General features: G+C 44.1%; 1 protein-coding gene across 1 annotated transcript in view; it reads left to right on the forward strand.

Moving 5' to 3' along the window:
- The first annotated feature begins 3403 nt into the window (after positions 1-3403).
- The window catches only part of ap5b1 (adaptor related protein complex 5 subunit beta 1), a 173918-nt gene continuing 153641 nt past the window's right edge, over positions 3404-23680 (forward strand). The window contains exon 1 of the mRNA XM_072586695.1: positions 3404-3422. The gene's annotated coding sequence lies outside the window, so the exon portion shown is untranslated. The remainder of the gene's footprint in view (positions 3423-23680) is intronic.

Below are 23680 nucleotides of genomic sequence, written 5' to 3' on the forward strand. Positions count from 1 at the left end.
CAGGTCAGGTGAATTGGCCATGGTAAATTGCCTGTAGTGTTAGGTGCATTAGTCAGGGGTAAATATAGGGTAGGGGAATGGGTCTGGATGGGTTACTCTTCAGAGGGTCAGTATGGACTTGTTGGGCCAAATATCCTTTTACACACTACAGGGAATCTAATCAAATCTAATCACCTAATCTATTCATTTCTCATTACATACTGCCAAGTCAAAGATGATCTGTTCTCTCATTGGTTCTTCAATGTATTGATCCAGAAATCCTGTACACAATCCAGGAATTCCTCCTCCATAATATCATTACTGATTTGATTTGTCCAATCAATATGAAGATTAAAGTCACCCATAATTATACCTGTACCTTTATTGCTTGCATCTCCTGTTTAATCTTTCCCCAACATTACCACTACAGTTTAGGGGTCTATATACAAATACTATTATCATTTTCTGCCCCTTGGTAGTTCTGCGTTCTACCCATACCGAGTTCACATTGTCAGAGCTAATATCTTTCCTCCCTCTTGTGTTACTTTCTCCTTAACCAGCAATGCCACTGGACCTCCTTTTCCTTCTTACCTGTCCTTCCTAAAAATTACATACTCTAAGATATTCAGCTTTCATTCCTGATCACTCTGCAGCCACGTCTCCATAATCCCAACTATACAATTCCATTTATATCCATTTGTACAACAAATTCATCCATTTTATTGTGAATACTTTATGTACTAAGACACAAGGCTTGTCTTTTAACATTCTTAGTCCCATTTGCATTATTTTGGACTGCGACCCTGGTTGATTCCTGCCCTCGAATTCTCTGCCTGTTACTTCTCTTGGCTCCCATTCTGATTTTTGTTACTGCCCATCTTTCCCTCGGTTCTGTCTGTCTGAATGGGTTCCCAAATCCAGCCTATGTGTGACTCCAGTCCTGCTCATAAATGGTCAGCTATCCAACTCAACCCAATGTCAGAGTAACTGTGGATTAGTACTAAACGCAAACTTACTTGCATCCGACCAAGATTTGGTTAGATATGCCAAAGTCGAAGAAAAAATCTGCAAGATGCAGGAAATCTGAACTGAGAGCTGGAAATTCTCAGCAGATCAGGCAGCATTTTGTAAAGGAAACAGTTAGTATTTCAGGCTAATGACCTTGCAGGAGAATTGGATGATGCTAGTGATGAAGACCAACAGTCTCCGCTTTGAGCACAATGTCAGCCACAAATATCACTTTTGTTTTGATTCAAGTCTGTGCTCCAAAAAATTTGCATCTTATTGTGAGAAAACAAAGCAGAGCCATTTGGAGTTTCCTCCTGGGGAGACACTTTGATGTCCCAGTTGGTAAATGTTCACGTTGACCAAATTAAAAGGGGTGCCTGCCACCTGACTAATGATATGGGGTCATAGCCCAGGATGAGCTTTAGTGTCGGAGACAAGGCTTCGCACAGACACTAAACTTAAAGCAGAAATTGAGTTCCAAAATCCAACATGGAAATTGTTGTTCCTTGTGATATGGGTCCCTATTGGGATTGTACTTAGTTTATCGAACTGGTAGCGCATTCTGCACCTCGAGTCAGGCTGCTTTTCTTCTGCTAGATTTCACGGCTACCATAACCCTCTCTTGTCAGATCATCCTCACTTCTCTCTGCACCAGAGTGCTAAACCACCACTTCTGTGGAAACAGCTCTTTTTTTTCTATACTTTTCTCACTATCACCTCATTTGCTTTGTATCATTATCACTCCTGCTGCCCACTCTAACATAAACCTTTATTCTTATCCTCTCCTTCCACATTCTCCCTGACTCTAGACTTGCTCAGAGTGAAGGTATGGTCCCAGGTTCGGCTCAGCGTTGTGGTCTCGGTCCAGTCTTGTGGTGGCTTCTGCCTGGCTTATCAGTGTACCATGAACCCAGGAGTCCCTAACTGAACTGTAATAAAGTTTCACTTCTTTATTCTTCTTATTTATGACTTCTGTCATTACTTTAGGCACCATAGTATGCCAACCATAAAACTTTTCAATGTATGCTTTTTTCTAAAAACACGCATGACAATATATTGCTATTCTGTTCTACACTCGTACATACATCATCAGCTATATGACCTGGGGTTTCCACAGTTACCCTGACTCTCCTACACAACTTGCCCAAAGCTGGGTGAACTGGCACTAAGAGTCATGAAATTTTGAGCACGACTTTACGTTAAGTTGAGTTTCCACAATCTTTTGCGCTAGTTCACAATCCAACTGCTGAAATCTGACCCCATCCCAAAAAAAAGCCACCCACCACCGGCAGAATCAAATTAAACAGGGGCGGGGATGGGGGGGGGGGCTAGTTCCCACTAGTTATACTCATTTCCAAACCTTCAAAAAAGCGATCAAAATTAAGTTCTTTTGACACGTGGTATCTTTTCTATAATTTATTAAGAAACTGACTGCTGTACACAAATTTATTTCATAAATGATTCCACATTTTCAGAAAAAAGTATCTTTTGTATGACTAAAATTTGGGTTGCTCACAGGTGTGGGACTAAAAACTCTGATCAAAAACGCTTTTCTGTTGTCATTTTCTACAATGCTAATAAAGCTGTCCCAGGTTACAACGCTTGAAGGTTTGAATTTATACTCCTAAGTTTAGCACTTGTGCAAAGCCTCTTTATTGCACCGATGTTAAACACAGCCAAAAGTCCCGTATTGAACATTAAGTGCCAATTGACTTTTTTCCGACAATGGCAACATTTGCAAAAAGCTAATTGAGGTCTCGGAGGGTTGAAGTTGTCCATTAAGCCTAGCAGTCACCACCCCCACATCCAACCCCTGCTCTTCTCTCAATTAAAAAGAAATTCAGTGCTGCCTAATTTATGGCACTGAGCATTTTGTAGGAAATCACCAGAGGATGAATATGTTAAGGAAACGTTGTCAGTTTCAAGGGCTTTTTTTTTCAACAAATCCTCAGCTCATCGCGTTGAATCACATTCTCCATCCATCAAACAAACCACTACAATTAACAGGAAGATGAATGCCATGGAATTCTTCATTGAAAGAACCATGGCAGGGGTCCACCTAGTCAATTCTTCTCTAGAAACCCTGCACCACTGACGAGAACCAGAAATTCCTCAGCTCCCTTCTCACTGACAAGTGGAAACGACTGTTTCTCCCCCTTCTTACAAGCTGTAACTCGCTTCGCATGGAGAGGTTGGAGGTTGTCTGAGCTCTGTCTACATGACAAGGAGTAGAGCCATGCAAATGGATGTTTTAAATTATGGGAGCGGGGGAGGATGGGAAATGGTTTGGTGCATTGAAACAAGATGATATGACGGGGAGTCCCAATGTTTCAAGAAAACCACCAGCAGTGTAGGTTTACATAGCCCGGTACCTGAGTGAGGAGCACAAGTCTCCAAAGCCGAAGTCTAATAAATCTGTTGCTGCACAGTCTCAGGTAAGCTCTCTGCCTGTTGGCCATGCGGGGATGATTAAGTGGAAATGAATACAAAATGGGAACGAAACGTATTGTGTTTATTTTTCCTTTTGATTTTCCCTGGTACTTACCTCAAAACTCCAGCCAATGATTCGAGAGGCAATGGTTTGGCCTGGCTAAAGTGACCAGTCCACATATAGGGGACCAGCGAGATTAGACAATTAGATTGTGTGGTAATCCATAGCAGAAATGTATATGTCAACCATCCTCCTTCCCATTCAAGCACACAGAATCCTGGTCTCTGAGGTGGAGACCCCTGAGGGGCGGTACGGTGGCTCAGTGGTAGCACTGCTTCCTCATCGCACCAGGGACCCGAGTTTGATTTCAGCCTTGGGCGACTGTTTGCACATTCTCCCGTGTCTGCATGGGCTTCCTCCGAGTGCTCCAGTTTCATCCCACAATCCAAAGATGTGCAGGTTTGGGCGAATTGGCCATGCTAAATTGCCCATAGTGTTCAGGGATGTGTAGGTTAGGTGCATTAGTCAGGGGGAAATGTTGAGTAATAGCGGGATGGGTCTGACTGTTCAGAGGGTCAATGTGGACTTGCTGGGCTGAAGGGCCTGTTTCTACACTGTAGGAATTCTATTTCTAATTCAGGTATGGAATGCAATCCAGACTATCTCAGGTCAGTGACGTTCTCTAGATATTTTCTCAGCACTAGCTTACTGTTAGTTTTAAAGGGAACAGCAGATTGCTTCTTTCTGCAGAAATCTTGTTCAGGAGGGGCTCTGCCTCAGGGCTAGCATTCACTCATGTGTGGGAAGGAAAATGATCACGGCTAACAAGATGGCAGCCTGGAGGCAACCTCTTGGCAGCAGAGCTGGAGCAGCAGGGCCTGGCATTTGCGTCAGACCTTCCAGGGGAGCTTCTCTGTGTCTGTAGCAGCCACAGGCCATGCTTCGGACAGGGTGTCCCACCTCCCAGCCCCCAACTGCCCCAGCAAAAGTGGTGGACCAGCCGCCTTTGCTCATTTCAACTTTAACAAAAGAACAGAGGGAGGGCAATCTCAATTTGCAGCAGCCTCTGGTTCTTCTCTCTCTCTCTCTCTCTCTCTCTGTGTATGGCAACCTGGGACTCCTACTGGTCCTCCCAGTTTCAAGAGCATTTATTCATTTAGATGACAAACCCACCCTGCAATGTGTAAATGAAAATAGCAATGAGCAACCAGTCCCCACACATAGCGGACATCTGACATACAATTGTGTCTGATGGTGGGGTTCAGAGAGTAAGCCGTACCTAAGCAACCTTCTCAAAGCAACCTTCTCAAAATTGGATTGTCCTCCTCTGCCCTCCCTAATCTCGATCTCCCCCCAGTCTTGGTTTCTGACAGTGCTGACTTGTGATCATTCAAGACATTCAATTCTCTTTGCTTCATTCATCTGCATGCTGAGGTACTTTCTCACAGGTGCTCATTTGTAGAGACTCAATGCATGTAGGTATGAGTTATTGCAGGTCACTAATCATACAGGGAGCTATTGTTGTACATGCGTCTGGGTCTCCTCATCACAGGATGGGCTGGGCAAGAGGAGAGGGAGAGAATTCTCCAATGATAAGGAAGTGGTGGAGGCTCATACAATTGCAACATTTAAAAGGCATTTGGATGGATATATGAATAGGAAGGGTTTAGAAGGATATGGGCCAAGTGCTGGCAGGTGGGACTAGTTTGGGTTGGGATATCTGGTTGGCATGGACGGGTTGGACCAAAAAGCCTGTTTCCATGTTGTACTTCTCTATGACTCTATGAATCTACAACAGTTTGGAAACAAGGAGGCCATCTTTAAGAAGCATTGGGAGGGAAAGCATGAAGAAAATATGGGATGTTGAGAAGGAGGTCACATTTCTGGATGTAATTATATTTATTTTTCTGCTTCCATCGAGCATTCTGTTCAGGAACATCATGGACAGTTGTGCTGTCCTAAGCATCACTGAGTTTTTTCATCTTGATCATTGTTTCATGTCAACTAGACTTTCTAAAGCAGGATCCTTTCTAAATTAAGGTCTTTCTCAACTTAATAATAACCAACAAAACTGGCACTTGCATAAGCAATCTGGATTTTCATGCTCAGAGCTATGGTTATAGAATCGGAATGTTAATTCTTAACATCAAAGTATGCAAACATTTCAAAAGAGATCACTTTCTTTGAATGTTCTTTTCATCCAGTTTATTTTCCTGTGTAAGTTTTCCCCTTATTTCCCGTTTTTCTCTTGTGCTGTTTCTTTCTTTTCTTTCTCAAATGCCTTGCAAACTGAGGGAGTGAGCGAATCGCCACTTTCCAGCCTGCTTTACCCCTGAACCAAAGATCGGGTTGACCCTCCTCCTTTCCAGTTTTCCAGGATTGCTCCCGGTTTTTGTCTCTGCCTGAAGGTTGCATTCTCCCCCACGTGTGTACTTCATCAGTAATTCTCACCACTTCTCTTGCTTTGCCATGAAGAGGAAAATAAGGAGTCATTATAGAAGTGGGGATATCCACTCTCAGAGTGAAAGCACCCTATCAAAGCTACGAACCCTATCATCTTAGTAAGGGATGGTCATTGCTGCAATGCCTGCTGGGATAACTCAGCTTCCTATGGCTGCCATTGAATTTTTCACACTCCTCACTGACAGTAAATAAGAGCTCACCACTCTGTGAGGAAAAATATGACATATGGGGGCATACATATTCCAACCTAAACCCAATTTGCATCAGCCACATATATGTCGACACGTATCAACACACACTTATAAAAAGCTTAACAGACATACTAACAGCTTTCTAAATACCATTGTCACTTCTCCTCTGATCAGTCATAATGAGTTCGACATAGCAGAGCCATTCAATTCTGGTTCAATGACATTCCCCAACCCAACAATGTCAATATATAAATACCATTTCCCACACTGATTCAGCTTTTCATCTGAGGGAGGGGAGAAGCCAAGGTTCCAATTCTAGTCACTCCACTGGAAATATATGTCTCAAGGTTGACTGATAACAGCAACAGCTGTAATTGGTTATGCCACCCATAGTCAAATTTCCCAGCTCTAACGGTCAGCCCACTCATGAAGAGTTTCCAGGAGAGGAGTGAAGTGAAGACAAACAGAGGGAGATGTTTTATTTCTGATTTGACTCTTGAGTCATCCAAAGGACAGGGTCATATAATGCCTAAACCTTGGCCTTGTATTTTCCACTCAGGAGGTGAAATCTTCCTCTTCCTGCTGATTGTTGGAGTTCCCATTCTTGTGAGCTGCACTCACTGAACTGGGTCTCTCCCTATATTTTAACACCCCAAGTCAACATTGACACCAAGGGAAGCCACGTGGCCCTCTGGCTGGGGAATTGGAAAAGGAGACAACAAGCTGATAACCTTCTGAGGTGAGGCACAATACTAAGATGACAGGGAGCTTCACTCTGCATCCTGTCTGGCCAGGAAGTGTTCCATTGCCAAGAATGAACATCCATTATCCAGCCCCGAATTCACAAAGAGCTTAGGACAGTACAGCCCCCAGTGACCAGCACCGTCCTATATATAATCAAGCTCTGGGCCAACACCTGGAGTGTTATCACTGACATCTTGAGCAATGGCTGTGCTGAATGTACAAACTATAATTGCATGTATCACTTATGAACGAAGACAGATACAAATCAGGACTGACAATTGGAACTGAGCGGGTTAAAGCTAAGATGCGATAAGCTGAAAGGTAAACAATCCATTTTGTCTGGGCCGTACCGGCTGTTGACTATTAAAACCAGATGAGCAAGGCCTGAAACATTGCTCTGTGGAAGCAGCATGCGACACTTTAATAAGTTACATGTCAGGATGAGTGATAGGCTGGACCACCGTCAGCTTGGAGCCTAGTCTACGAGCCTCAGTGTCTATTTATTAAACCCCAGCCTCCGCATCCAAACTCCAATAAATTTCATGCCACTAAAAGCCAGAGCTCTTGCTGATGTGTTGGCAGCGATCACTAACCCTCCTCTTCCAACACCTTAATAAATCTTGAGGCTTTCCAGATACAGTCGGGATAGTCACTGCAGTATCCCAGCAGGGAGCAAACAGGCGAGGGTGTGTTGTTACTAAACGTAAGCGTAGTTAGAGTGACACCACATTGCTGACGGTGGGAGGAGGGGGGGGGAGGGGAGCTGAAGGGAGAGGGTGGGCTCTGGTATGTGCAGTCAAAGTTATCCAGAACCCATGTGCAATCTTAAATCCCCCGACCCTTACAATGCACCACAGGCTTGGCACTGTGCTCAGAACATATTAATTACACATTGCCGATGTCTTGTCAAACCAATATGCACTTGACTGATGACATGGATAAGGCCGGATGGTGGAGAGTATGCTACAAAGTCATAATCACCTCAGCCGTCTGGATGATACCAAGAAGATCATGAGTGAGGTTTGTATCATCTTCCCAGCCAGTTCAACAGCCTCCTCCCTAGGGCGATATAGCACGCACTCTCTCCCATCAATTATATAACATCCCCATTCCCAGTTTTCCGGTCATACTATTATTCATTCATGTTGTACAAGTTAACCCGCATCCACATTTCATTTTTCACTGTTATATTCTGAAGGTCTATCGGAAAGTCCAGAGCTACTTGCTACGTCTGAATAATAAACATGCTAGTGTTTTTACCTCCTTTAGTTTTATATTCAGATTGCCTCCCCAACAACACACATATCTAAGTCCCATTCATGGTTAAATTGGGCATGCCATCTCATGCCTACATCTTTGTGACTTAGGTGGCAACAGCCACCACTGGACTCACCGACAACCACACAGCCTTGACCCCGTGGTGTTCCACTTTGAAGATTCGGGGTTGGGGACGGGTGATGATTTTGGGGTTTAAAGGAAAACTAATGGAAGACATTTGTTCTGAATTTGCTCGTCAGACAACCATTTATGCTAAAGAGCTGCCAACAACGGCATGGAATTTCAGAAACCATAGTATTTTTAAAGAGGAAGCATTGAACAACATAAAGCTGCAATTGAAGGTGCAAGAAGAAATCCAACTGGAGAGCAATGTTTCTACTGAGGGGGAAGGGTCAAGAGGCCGACTTGACAGTCTTATACTTGTTTGTGCATATACCTTGCTTTGAAATTGTTTGAGAATACAGTTATAGAGTCATAGAGTCATTCAGCATGGATTCAGACCCTTCGGCCCAACTCATCCATGCCAAACAGGTTTCCCAAAATAACCTAGTCCCATTTGCCTGCTTTTGCCCTATATCCCTCAAACCCTTCCTGTTCGTGTATCTGTCCAAATGTCTTTTAAATGTTGTGACTAATTCTGTATCTACCACTTCCTCTGACAGTTCATTCCACATATAAACCCCCTTCTCTATGAAAATGTTGCTCCTCGAGTCTCTTCAAAATTTTTCTCCTCTCACCTTAAGCATGTGCCCACTAGTTTTAAACTCTCCTACCCTGCGGAAAAGCCCTTTGCTATTCACCTTATCTATACCCCTCGTGATCTTATAAACCTCTATAAAGCCACCTGTCAACCTCCTAAGCTCCAGTGAAAAAAGTCCCAGATTATTCAGCTTCTCCTTATAACTCAAACCCTCCAGCCCTGACAACATCCTGGTAAATCCTTTCTGCACCCCCTCCAATTTAATAATATCCTTCCTATCGCAAGGTGGCTAGAATTGTACACAGTACTCCAAATGTGGCCTCACAAACATCCTGTACAACTGTAACATGACATCCCAACTCTGTAACTCAATGGTCTGAACAATGGAGGCAAGCGTGCCAAATGCCTTCTTAACCACCCTGTCTACCTGTGATGCAACTTTCAAAGAATGATGTACCTGAACCCCTCCTCAGTTCAGTTACTTTCAAAACAAGGCCTTATTATTTTCAACAAAAGCCTGTCAAGCAACAGTGACACCAGAGGAGATGGCTTGCATGGTATTTTTGACGTAAGAACGTTGTAATGAGCCCAACCACTTCGGGTTATTGCTTCTTGCATGACTTGACCAAACCAGTTGGACACAGCAAGTAATCACTACCAAACCCATTTAGTTCCACATGCTGTTCTAATCACCATTGCATCATCTCACACTTACATGGCGCATGAGACCAGTCCGACAGCTTTTCCTGATTAATTAATTGAAGCAATACTGCCTCATTGGTTGGGCCAGCCCAAATTTATCCCTGGCGTCCTTGGAACGCTGACATAAAAATGAGTCAGTGAGTCTCTATTCCGTCTCATTGCAACTGATCTATGAAATTAATCCCAATCTAAATCCATTCTATAACACGTTAGTGGCATCACATTTGGATTATGGGTGTCCAGTTGTTGATCCTGTAAGGAACCAGAGAAATTGAATTTGAAGTTTTCAATCAATTAACTGAGAAGGGCCTCTGATGGTACAAATTCAATGCTCACAAAAGTTAATCAATAGTCCGAGCCACATTCTTAAGGAGGCACAGGGGTAGCAGAAGGGAGCAAGGAGTTAAGCCCCCTCCTTGCTTTTAAGCGTTGACATTTGGCATGAGCTGCCACCTAGTGAGCTGGTCGTTGGCTTCATTAAAGAATCACAAAGGGAGGGGGACTTGTTCTTAATTCAGAAAGAAGTGTTTCAGGGAAATGAAGAATAAAAAACAAAGTGTAGCCAAACCTAATACTCAGAAGAGTATAGATAATGGAGAAAGCCAACAGTCTCACAAACAACAGCCTTCAATAGCATAAACAGGGTATGAGCAAAGGCTTGTTGCCTGGTATGGACCCCTCTTCCATCTTTTGTTCTTTTTCCTTTCACTTTAAAAACGGGGACATTGCTGGCGAGCCCAACACCTATGACCCATCCCCACTCCTTCTTGTGAAGTTGGTGGGGAGTCAGTTATGACGATCCAAGACATAGTTGTCATCTGACCCACTCTGTCTGAAGAGGGTCAAAACATCAGCACTGTGGACACAAAGAAGCAGCTGATTGCTGCTATAAAGGCAGTCAGTCAGATTGGTGTCCTAGCAAGACCTTTGAAAATGGACTCTCCAGCCTACTTCATCGGAACCTGGCTTTTACTTTAATAGAACTGAAAGAATTGCGGATGCTGGAAATCTGGAACAAAAAAACAAAAATTGCTGGAAAATATCAGCAGATCCAGCAGCATCTATTGGGAGAAATCAGAGTTAATGTTTCGGGTCCAGTGACCCTTCCTCAATTCTGAAATCAGTTGGCAGTTTGTGCCAAGGGAGATTTTTTTCACATGAGCTGTGAATCCCCACAATGTCTAAGTGGTTTGCACCCTTGACTCTGTCAACCTCATGAAAACAACTGCTTTCTGTTACCTTCCTTATGAGGGTTGGGAGATTGTTGTATTATTGTGAACAATTTACTACACCCTGCAAGTTCTGGGTCATGACATGTGAAAGTTTGATTGAGAACAGATTTTAAAGATTTTAATTTTATCAGGAACATAAGCAGCAATTGGGACTTTAACATGCTGGAGAATAGTGACCTGTGAAATAGAAGTTTCCAAGTACTTCTCTGATGTAGTCAGAAGTCACACGACACCAGATTATAGTCCAACAGGTTTATTCGAAATCACAAGCTTTTGGAGCACTGCCCCTTTTTCAGGTCATCTGATGAAGGGGCAACACTTTGAAAGCTTGTGATTTCGGATAAACCTGTTGGACTATAATCTGGTGTCGTGTGACTTCTGATCTTGTTCACCCCGTCTAACACCGGGATCTCCACATCATTTTCGCCGATGGGTTTAACTTTTCAGAGAGAACTCGACTTGTCTGTTTTTCCTTATAATATGGTGTAGGTTCACAGACCGAGGCAGAAATGGAACTGGGGATTAGACATTAATTGCATCTCAAGCCACAGAGTAAAGCGCAATCTAATTTTGCGTTGGAGCAAATCCAGGGTTAATGTTTTCGAGTAGTAAATGTAAGGGCAAGATTGTTAACCCTCAACACAGGTTTCTTCTGTTGTGAGGTGTTTAAACAATACAAAATACTCTTGGGAAGTCCCCTACATTCTCAACCTCTCCCCTCACCTCAGGTGTGGTGACCCTCAGATTAAACAACCACCAGTCATCTCTCTCTAATGAGAGAGCAGCGTCATGCTCCTTTGGGACTATGGCAGCCTTATATTTTACTTTAATAGAGAACACCTTTGTCTCAGTCCCAGCCTGAACTATCAGCTCAGACCATGGACCATAGAGAGAAATCTGCTCTGGCTTCTTTATCAGACACATAACAGGACCCAACTGTTCCTCTTGCTGCTGCTCTCTTTGTTCTAAAGGAGATTGGCTGTCCCTGAATTGGCTCAGAGTTTATCGGGCAGCCTCGGCTTCAAGCTAAACATGGGGAGTCAATGTTTCAGGTCGGGACCTTTCATCAGAACACAACGATGAAAGACCCCACCCTGAAACGTCGACTCCCCAACTCCTCTGATGCTGCTTGACCTGCTGTGTTTTTTCCAGCATGTTCAGTCTACATCAAGCTAAACAAGACAATAAACCCTTGCTTCTGTAGAGGCAGTATTCATACATGGGTCTTTTCCTGGTAGGCAGCATGTGGTGAATGGAGTCGTGCTGCGCTGGGGCGCACAGCTTTTTACAACTTAAGTCAACGACTGAAATAAACAAAGTGCAAAGAACAGCACAGGGACAGGCCCTTCGGCCCATCAGGCCTGCACTGACTCATGGCACCATTCTAAACTAAACACCTTTGCCCGACATAGTCAGTATCCCTCCACTCCCAGCCTATTCGTATATCTGTCCAGATGCCTCCACCTGACGAAGGAGCAGCATTTCAAAAGCTTGTGATTTTGAATAAACCTGTTGGACTGTAACCTGGTGTCGTGTGACTTCTGACCTTATCCACCCCAGTCCAACAAGCTCCACAAGATGTCTCTTGAACATTGCTATTGTATTTGCTTTTGCCACGTCCTCTCGCAGCATTTCCTTTCAACAAACCCCCCCTTTTCCCTTAAACTGTGTCGCCTAGTCATTGACATTTCTACCCTGGGAAAAAGACTCTGACGATCCATTCTACCCACGCCTCTTGTGATTTTATAAACATCTATCAGGTCACCCCTCATCCTCCAATATTCAAGTGAAAACAAATCAAGTTTTTCTAATCTCTCCTCAAAGCTACTACCTTCCAAACCAGGCAACATCCTGGTCAACCTTTGCTGTACACTTTCTCAAGTGTCCACTTACTTCTGGCAGTTTATTCAATATACCAAACTAATTAATGTTCTATGTAGCTGCAACATGACTTGCCACTTTTTCTACTCCATGCTTAATAACGAAGGCTAGCATGCCATATGCCTTCTTAACCTCCGTATCCACTTGTGTTGCCAATTTAAGGGAATTGTGGACCTGTTCACCTGGATCCCTCTATATGTTGATGCTTCCAAGGATTCTGCTATTTATTGTATACTTTCCTCCTGCATTATACCTTCCAAAATGCATCATCTCTCATTTCTCCAGCTTAAGTTCCATTTGCCATTTCTCCACTCAAGTCTCCAGCCTATCTATATCCTGCTGGATCTTCTGACAATCCTCCTCACGATCATATTTCCCTCAACCTTTGTGCTATCCACAAACTTACTAATCAAACCACTTATATTCTCCTCCAAATCATTTATGTATTAAAATCAATAAGGGCTCCAGCACTGATCCCTGCGGAACACCACTAGTCACATAGATCCGGCCAGAAAAACATCCTTCTATTGTTTGTCTTCCATGAGTATGCCAGTTCTGTATCCGTCTTACCAGTTCACCACAGATCCCATGTGTCTCCACCTTTTGTATCAACCTCCAAAGACCTTGCTAAAGTACATATGGATGACATCTACTGCCCTGCCCTCATCTTCCTCAAACATCTCAATCAAGTTTATGAGACATAACCTCCCCCACACAATATCATGCTGCATGTCACTTATAAGTACATATTTTTCCAAATGTGAGTAAATTCTGCCTCCTTCTCCAATAATTTCATAACCACTGATATAAGCCTCACCAACCTGAAAGTTCCCAGAATATCCCTTCTTAAACAAAGGAACAACATTGGTTATTATCCATTCCTCTGTAATGAAAGAAGATACAAGGATTTCATACAATGCCCAAGCAACCTCCTCCCTTGGCTCCCTCAGTATTCTGGAAAAGATCCCATCAGGTCCTGGGGGCTTGTCTACCTTAATGCTTTGCAAAACATCCAGCACCACCTCCTTTTTTATATTGACATTCCCTGGAATGTCAGCACACCCCTCTCTGGACTCACCATCCAACATAACGTTCTCCTTTGTGAATACCAATGGAAAAGAATGAAGACACTGTGGCTAAATTAACAGATGACCTAAAGGTAGTTGGAAAATATGTTGTGTAGAGGACATAAGGTGGTTGTAGACAGTCAAGGTGAGTAAATGAGCAAAACTCTGGCAGATGGAGTATAAGAAAGGAACACATAAATCTACTTGCTTTGAAAGGAAAATATAAAAAGAGAAATTAAATGGCGAACGACTGGAGAATTCTAAGGTGCTGCTCTAGTGCATGACTAACAAGAAGTTGTATGCATATTCAGCAAGTAATTCTGAAGACTAATGGAAACCTATCCTTTATTATGAGAGGAATTGAGCATAAAAGTAAGGATTGTATGCTTCAGTTATATAGGGGATTAATAAGACCACATCTCAAATACTGTATGCAATTTTAGTCTTCTTATATTTGGAAGATTGTAACATAATTGGATGACATTTAGAGAGTGGTTCAGAGAGTAAACAGAAGCCTAGAATGGGTAAATTGTCTTTTGAGGAAAGGTTAGATACACTGGGCTGTTTTGAAGAATGAGGGGTCACAGTTCAAGTGTATAACATCCTGAATGGTCTCAATGAGGTGGGCGTGAGAAGGATGCTTATCTTTCTCCTTGTGGTTACATCAGAACTAGGGGACACTGTTTAAAAATCAGGGCTTGTCAATTTGGGATCCAGCAGAGGATTTTTTTTTCTCTTAGAGGGTTGTGAGACTTTAGCACTCTACCTCAGAGGTGGAGGTGGAGTCATTGAATATTTCTAAGGCAGCATATATAATTCTTGTTAACCAATGAAATGAAAGGTTATTGGTAGATGGGAGTGTGATCGATGGGACTGTGGTAGATGGGAGGGTGGTAGATGGGAGTATGGTAGATGGGAGAATGGTAGATAGGAGTATGGTAGATGGGAGAATGGTAGATGGGAGAATGGTAGATGGTGGTGCGGTAGATGGGAGAATGGTAGATGGGAGAATGGTAGATGGGAGAATGGTAGATGGGAGTGTGGTAGATGGGAATGTGGTGGATGGGAGTGTGGTAGATGGGAGAATGGTAGATGGGAGTGTGGTAGATGGGAATGTGGTGGATGGGAGTGTGGTAGATGGGAGAATGGTAGATGGTGGTGCGGTAGATGGGAGAATGGTAGATGGGAGAATGGTAGATGGGAGTGTGGTAGATGGGAATGTGGTGGATGGGACTGTGGTAGATGGGAATGTGGTGGATGGGAGTGTGGTAGATGGGAGAATGGTAGATGGGAATGTGGTAGATGGGAGAATGGTAGATGGGAATGTGGTGGATGGGACTGTGGTAGATGGGAATGTGGTGGATGGGAGTGTGGTAGATGGGAGAATGGTAGATGAGAGTGTGGTAGACGAGAGTGTGGTAGACGAGAGTGTGGTAGACGAGAGTGTGGTAGACGAGAGTGTGGTAGACGAGAGTGTGGTAGACGGGAGTGTGGTAGACGGGAGTGTGGTAGACGGGAGTGTGGTAGATGGGAGTGTGGTAGATGGGAGTGTGGTAGATGGGAGTGTGGTAGATGGGAGTGTGGTAGATGGGAGTGTGGTAGATGGGAATGTGGTAGATGGGAATGTGGTAGATAGGAGTGTGGTAGATGGGAGAATGGTAAATGGGAGAATGGTAAATGGGAGTGTAGTAGATGGGAGTGTGGAAGCAGAAACACAAACAGATTAGCCGCAATTTTATTGAAGGGCAAAGTAGGCTTGAGAGGCCGAATGGCCTGGTTCTGCTCCTAATTTGTATGTTTATATATCAATGAAAAACCCATCACCTTTTCTGGGTCACCTCTGAGACATCTTGCAGTCCAGAGTAATACCCCAAGGGGTTATCCAGATGTAAAGCCTAAAACACCACTTTCACCATAAACCACTGCGCCCTTTCTTTAAGTTTGGTATGACACCAAACGCTACTGGCTTGACAGCACTTGAAGGTATTTGGTGAATGACAAACACATTGTCCTCACATTCTCCCACAACAAAGTTTCCTGAGGCCTGAGTGAGGCAAGACATCTGAAATTCATCTGTATCAAATAGGCTCAGCTAAATGATTAAATTTAGGCCCAAGACCCAGTTTCAGAACAGTCTCTGTCTCTCCAATTGCGTTACACTCTCTGTGTACTTTGTCTCAAAACTTGTTTCTACCCAGTTATGCTTATGTGTTGAATTGGGTTTGAATGCACAACTGGGAGTCCAGCTACTTCTAGGCTGAGTGGAATTTCTCTAGTAGAGTCAAACCATTCCAACTTTCTCCATTTCTATCTTGCTGATACCAATAGTTATTGGTGGATACGACACCTATTGCCCTTGGCCAATCTGTATTTGCCCAAAGGACTCATCTGTAAGCCTAAATTTATAGTTTAAATAAACTGTTTGATTGTGGGAAGTGTGTGAGAGCCACATCAAGTCTCCTAATTCAATATCCATCCACGGAACTCATTAGATGGAAATAAGCATTGTGGAGACAACCTTCCATGTCCAGGAATGGCCAGTTTGTCAATGGGCAGCAGAAGCAAAATTAGCTCAGTGCTGGAGTCGAGGGTTATTGGAACAAGTGGAGTTGAGGCCAAAGCATGATTTTATTAAATATCAGAGTAGGCATGATGGACGCCATGATCTATTCCTGTTTTCTTTCTCATGTTCTTACATTCTTGTGTAATGAACTGCAATTGGTTTCAGAAGCCATTCGAGAAAAGTAAAATCAATCAACCTGCTCATTCCTGATCATTATTTATTGATCCCTTACTGTAAGGAGCTACAGTATGTGTATGACTCAATGTTGGAATCATTTATACTTGATTGCTTGGTTTGGTTCACTGATCTTTCTACACTGCTTGATTGCTTATGTCTTTTGCTAGAGTAGAGGAGTTAAGTACTGACTCCAGACTGGGAATATTCTAGAAAGGCTGTAGCATAGATTGTGTGTACCAGAAATTCCGTAAAGTCAAACATGTTTTAAAGATCATGAATAAAGATTTAGATCTGGAGTTATCACTGCTCTGTACTAAGGTATTTCAGTCAACTTGGTACAAACAGAACAATGTGTGTTTGAATCTTGCTGCAATTCTCCAAAGTCACAGTGAATGTTGGAATCTTTTTACCCTTGAAAGACATCCCAGTTGAGGTCTATCCCCACAGACATCCGTTCACATGGGCACAAAGTCACTGCCCAGCAATCAGCTCTGATGTAATTTCTTTTCTAACCTCAGGACACAATATCCAAATGTGTTTATCCTATTGCCACCCCAATTGAAGTTGAAGATTGAGGTTGGCGAGGAGGTGAGATTTCAGTCCAGTTGCTTTTGGTGGATGCCGTTCAGAATCTGAAAGGCTGCTGAATAATCGCCCTTCTCAATACCACTCTCTTTAAGTTTCAAAAGGGAGTACAGTTGGTGAGGGTGCCAAACAAGCATTGTAGTGAATCTTGATAGCTTCTCAATGGATGGGTTAAACTATAGTGGCCCGCTAGGAGTTTCCTACACAGCTCAGTAATGTATCAAGCCCATGTATCTATTAGCGAGAGGATGGGGGACCTTTTGAAGAGTGGCAGAGCACCTCAGAGTGAGCCTTTCCAAAATAAACGCACAGTTTGCACCTCAATCCTTTCAGTTTCAAATGCTTTTTAAATTGCCTGTTAACACCATGATTCATGCAATAGTCTTTCCCTTACCTTTGGAAAATATATTACTTGGAGGGGAGGCTAGTTTGTCAGTTTCCCCTTTCATCTCTGTGTCAGGTGGATTCCATTACACAAGGTGAAGACACAGGGTCAGACTTCAGAGGAGTTCACCCTTCAATTTACAGACTCTGATCCTGAGGACTGAGGGGAAGCTAAAGAAACATTCGCAGTGAGCACCAATTGATTTATTTTTATAGGCAAACTAAATAGATTAACAGCTTCTACTTGTAATTCTTGGTGAGTAGCTGTGAAATGGTGCTGATGGGCTTGAAGTGTTTCAGTGTGAACTTGAAGTGCCAAAGACAAACTTAGTGACAGTGAGTGAGTGAGCGAGTGAGTGAGTGTGAGTGAGTGAGCGAGTGTGTGAGTGAGCGCACGAGTGAATGAGTTAGTGAGTAAGTGAGTTAGTGAGTGAGCGAGTCAGTCAGTGAGTTAGTGAATGAATGAGTTCGTGAGTGGGTAAGTTAGGGAGTTAGTGAGTGAGTGAATTAGTGAGTCAGTGAGTGAGTTAGTGAGTAAATTAGTTAGTGAGTGAGTCAGTGAGTGAGTTAGTGAGTGAGTCAGTTAGTGAGTGAATAAGTTAGTGAGTTAATGAGCCAGTGAGTGTGTTAGTCAGTGAGTCAGTGAGTGAGTCAGTGAGTGAGTGAGTTAGTTAGTGAGTTAGTTAGTGAGTGAGTCAGTGAGTGAGTCAGTGAGTGAGTTAGTGAGTGAGTGATTGACTATCTGAGTCAGCGAGTGAGTGACAGAGTGACTGAGTCAGTGAGTGAGTGACTGGCTGAGTGATTCAGTGAATGACTCAGTGAGTGAGTTAGTCAATCAATGAATGAGTTAATGAATGAATGAGTGAGTGAGTGAGTCAAAGAGTGCATTCATGAGTGAGCAAGTCAGTGAGTAAATGAGGAGTAGGTAAGTGAGTCAGTCAGTGAGTGAACATTCGGTCAGTAAGCAAGTCAGTCAGTTAGTCAGTAAGTCAGTGAATAAACATTCAGTGACCTAGACAGTCAGTGAATGAGTCAGTAATTCAGTAAGTTACTAAAGGAGTCAGTGAGTGATTGAGTCACTCAGTGAGTCAGTCAGTCACTGGTTTCGTAAAGGAATGAGTGAGTGAGTGAGTGAGTCAGTGAGACAGGCAGTAAGTCAGTGAGGGGAGTCAGTGAGTATGTGAATCAATCAGTCAGAGGATCAGTGAGTGAGTCAGGATGTGAGTGAGCCATTGAGCGTGTCAGTCCCATTCAGCAGCTCCACAATTCATGCTTCCTGGGGGGCATCAGCCTTATACAGAACAATGCCCCTTAAGTAAGGGAAATTGTCAATTTGTGCTCCAACAAGGAGGCAGCACCTTCAGAAGAAGAGAGGTTATCGTTTTTAATACATCACGACAATCCTGCATTACAATACGCTTCAATATGCTGCAAAGTGGTTTGGGACCACTTCAAGTCATGAAAGGTGCTATATAAACACAAGCTGCTGCTTTCTTGTCTTCAGACATTCCACACCATAAGTCATTTATCTAAGATTATCCGGCTGTATGTTCATGTAATCTCTTTGTGGTGGAGCAATTACACATCAGGGAATCATCTTTCATTAATCACTGTGCCTGAACATATTTTACAATCTCTGTCAGCTCATCAAATCCCCTATTTTGTTTGCACCTCTGAAGCTCTCCACAGATGTCACAGGATGTTTTATAAACTAAAGGCCTTGCAGCTGCTTATCGGGCCTGTCTTACCTTCAGCCTTTCCACACATGACTGAACCATAGGCCCACTTGTACAAGGGCCGAGTGCCAATTATCTTATCAAGAGGCGCATCAGGGTTCCTGGACTCCTATCTGGAACGACTTGGAAATAAATGGGCTTGAATGTTTATCGTTATCTGTTATTTGGCCCACAGCCCTGCCATATCAAGCTGATCTGCTTGTAATTTTTTTTCTCTCTCTTTGTCTTTCCTTCGCCCTCCATCTCCTCGTTTCACTCGGTTGACAGGTTACAAGAGTGGAGAAGAAAGTGAAGGGAAATTATTTGCCAGGATTGTGATTGCAAGTGAACACAGAGGGAGCAGAGAGCGAAGGTGGCAGTGATACGATCGAAAGAGAAGCTGTAATTTAGGTGATGAAGCAGGCATTTTTCAGCTGGCTGTTTGCATAGAGGGAGAAGTAAATCACTATTAGTGATGCTTACAGAGAGTTTAACATGGTCATTCTCTTGCTGCTGACCCTTGGTGTTGTTGCTGACCCATCCTGGAATACATGAAGACCAAGAATACTCTCAGGGTGCTGTGATGCGGCAATGGTTTGGTTCATTCAATAAGCAATGCACTCTATTTTTCTCGATATGAAAAATTCAGGGAGACTCTAGAGATGGCATAATGACAGAACTGTTTCACCACGATGTCCTCATCTGTTTGATGCAGCACTGCATATAGACAGTTCCACCATTAAGAGAATCACAGAATGTTGCCCTTTCTATAAAACCTGACATCTGGGCTCCAGGCTCACCCTGATCCAGTTCCCACCCTGATCCAGCTCCCAACCTATTCCAGCTCCCAACCTATTCCAGCTCCCAACCTATTCCAGCTACCTCCCTGCTCCAGCTCCCACCCTGCTCCAGTTCCTGCCCTGCTCCAGTTCCTGCTCTGCTCCAGTTCCTGCCCTGCTCCAGTTCCTGCTCTGCTCCAGCTCCTTCCCTGATCCAGCTCCCACCCTGAACCAGTTCCTGCCCTGATCCAGCTCCCACCCTGAACCAGTTCCTGCTCTGCTCCAGCTCCTTCCCTGATCCGGCTCCCACCTTGATCCAGCTCCTTCCCTGATCCAGCTCCCACCTTGATCCAGTTCCTGCCCTGATCCAGCTCCCACCCTGAACCAGTTCCTGCTCTGCTCCAGCTCCTTCCCTGATCCGGCTCCCACCTTGATCCAGTTCCTGCCCTGATTCAGCTCCCACCCTGACCCAGCTCCCACCCTGATCCAGCTCTTGCCCTAATCTAGTTCCTGTGTTGATGCAGTTCCAGCCTTGCTCCAGTTCCTGCTCTGCTCCAGCCCCCACCCTGCTCCAGCTCCTTCCCTGATCCAGCTCCTTCCCTGATCCAGCTCCTTCCCTGATCCAGCTCCCACCCTGATCCAGCTCCCATCCTGATCCAGTTCCCACCCTGATCCAGTTCCCACCCAGATCCAGCTCCTGTCCTGATCCAGTTCCTGCCCTGCTTCCGTTCCTGCCGTGATCCAGATCCTGCTCTGCTCCAGTTCCTGCCCTGATCCAACTCCCACCCTGATCCAACTCCCACCCTGATCCAGTTCCCACCCTGATCCAACTCCCACCCTGATCCAGCCCCCACCCTGATCCAACTCCCACCCTGATCCAGCCCCCACCCTGATCCAGCTCCTGCCCTGATCCAGCTCCTATCCTGATCCAGCTCCCACCTTGATCCAACTCCCACCCTGATCCAGTTCCCACCCTGATCCAGCTCCCACCCTGATCTAGTTCCTGTGTTGATCCAGTTCCTGCTCTGTTCCAGTTCCTGCTCTGCTCCAGCTCCTGCCCTGATCCAGCTCCCACCTTGATCCAGCTCCTGCCCTGATCCAGCTCCTTCCCTGATCCAGTTCCTACCCTGATCCAGCTCCCACCTTGATCCAGTTCCTGCCCTGATCCAGCTCCTTCCTTGATCCAGCTCCTGCCCTGATCCAGCTCCCACCTTGATCCAGCTCCTTCCCTGACCCAGCTCCTATCCTGATCCAGCTCCCACCTTGATCCAATTCCCACCCTGATCCAGCTCCTGCCCTGATCCAGTTCCTGCCCTGATCCAATTCCCACCCTGATCCAGCTCCTGCCCTGATCCAGTTCCCCCCTAATCCAGCTCCCATCCTAATCCAGCTCCCACCCTGATCCAGCTCCCACCCTGATCCAGTTCCTGTCCCGATCCAGTTCCCACCCTGCTCTTGGTCCCATGGTGAAGTGGGACTGGTGTAGGTAGTAGTGTAGTTTCGCTGGTACAGATTTGATGGGTCCAAAGGCCTTTTTTACATGACATGATTCTCTAACCTCCTTTGGGTGCCTAGCGTTTTGCATTTTCAATGCTTTCTGAATTTCTAGAAGCTCATTACTCTTCCAGCTTGCTGAAGAAAGGTTCCAGTTCTTCCAGGGATTGTTGGTGAGGTTCAATTATAGATTTTAGACTGATACGTAGACTAACAAATTTTAACTTTTGAATATTGGCATGATCCACTTTGGAGCTATTGCCTTTTCCCTAAATAACTCTCTATTAGCTGCATGCAGTTGCTGAATGATTGCTTCCCCTAAGAAGAATATCTCTTCATTATTGGTAGCATCTTCTTCGTGGACGTTTGCAGACTGAGATGTCCTGATTTGAAAATTTGCTCATTGGAGTTTGAAATCTCCTATTCAGCAAGTCACCCATAAATGACTAACCACACTTCACATCAACTCTGATGAAGGGTCACCAAGACTCAAAACTTTAGCTCTGTCTCTCTTCATGGATGCTGTCTGACTCACTGTGATTGGCAGCATTTGTTGTTTTCAGTGTGGATTCCAGCATCTGCTGTAATTTGCTCTGACCAATCTCATGGCATGTGGGCAGAGCTGGCACTACTGAAAAATGTTGCCATCACAAAGTGAACAGGAAGTAATGGTGGGAGTGGCACCCTCTTCCCTTCATGACTACTGCCTTTCCAGTGCATTAATAGACCTCAAATTAACAAAGTGGGCTGTGTCAGAGTCAAGTAGCTGGCCCCATTGAAATTCACTGAAGCCTTGGTTAAGAACTCTGTTCTACCTGTGAAGCCCAGTCTGTCCAGAAAACTGTAAAGTTGTGATAAGTAAGGTCTTCTTTAGATTGTAAAGATTCTGCTAAAGCTTCATCCTGCAATCCGACTATGATGCAGTCCCATTTGAGCTCTTCTTTCATATTGGCAACTTACTGTCAGGGGATGACACAGAGGCATTTTCATTGGGCTATTAATCCAGAGGCCCAATGAATGTTCTGGAAACCTGCAATCAAGTCCCACCATGGCAGCTGGTAGAATTTGAATTCAATAGAAAAATAGGAATTAAGAGTTGAATGATGACCATCTAGGTTATCAGTATCTGAAAGAAGGAAAATTTTACATCCAATGTTGCAGACAATGTCATCTCCTTCCCTGAGTATGTGTAGTACCACCAGCAGTGGTGGAACTGTGATATACAGTCAGAACAGAGATACTATGGATGTTGTCAACATTGATTCTGGATCCTATGAAGCCTGATGGCATGGGTAAGAAAGTGCTCGTGTAAATGCACAATAGCTATTCTTAGAATAATGGTTTGACTCATCCTTTACAACACATTTCGGGAAAAATAAAAGAGGTGCTGCGAATGTTGATGTTTTCTTCAGTTGCGACCTGAAAATTTGTCAACATTTAGTTACAAAGGCGTAGAAGACAATTAAAGAGTGGGCCGGATGTGTCACTGCCTTCACAATGTGATGGAGCTGAGTTAACACACACAGCTGAAGCTGAAACAGTCCCAGTGGATCAGAGCTCTGTCTCTGCTGGTGTTAGTCCATCTCTGTTGCATTATTAAGTAATTCCGCCAATTTTGTAACCAGTAATTGTTGCTTAAACAAACATATTGCCAAAATAATGCTACAGTTAACAAAAAAAATTATGTTTGTAATCATTATCCTTTCAATTTGAATCCTCTGCACACAGGGTCATATTTGTTTAGAGTAACTTAGAGGGCCAGTTAATATTCTGCACTGCCCCCTATCGGTTTGGGATGGTTCCTTGTTAATGTTTATCTTTCTACCAATGCCTACGTATCAAAATGCTCATTCAGTGATTATGAGAGCTCATCAAATGGAGCTGAGCACAACATTCAGCACATAGTTGGAGTAGTGCATGCAGATTTGGTTGTGCCACTATAGAATAGATTAGATTAGAATCCCTACAGTGTGGAAACAGGCCAACAAGTCCACACTGACCCTCCGAAGAGTAACCCACCCAGACCCATTCCCGTATCCCATATTTACCCCTGACTAATACACCTAACAACGTGGACAATTTAGAATGGCCAATTCACCTAAACTGTACATCTTTTGGATTGTGGGAGGTAACTGGAGCACCCGGAGGAAACCCACGCAGACACAGGGAGAATGTGGAAACTACACACAGACTGTCGCCCGAGGTAGGAATCGAACCTGAGTCCCATACAGGAAGGATATGATTGCACTAGACAGGACACAGAAGAGTGTCTGACTGTTGCCTGGGTTGGAGCAATTCAGTTGTGAA

Source organism: Chiloscyllium punctatum, chromosome 16 (assembly GCF_047496795.1).
Source record: "Chiloscyllium punctatum isolate Juve2018m chromosome 16, sChiPun1.3, whole genome shotgun sequence".
NCBI lineage: Eukaryota > Metazoa > Chordata > Chondrichthyes > Orectolobiformes > Hemiscylliidae > Chiloscyllium > Chiloscyllium punctatum.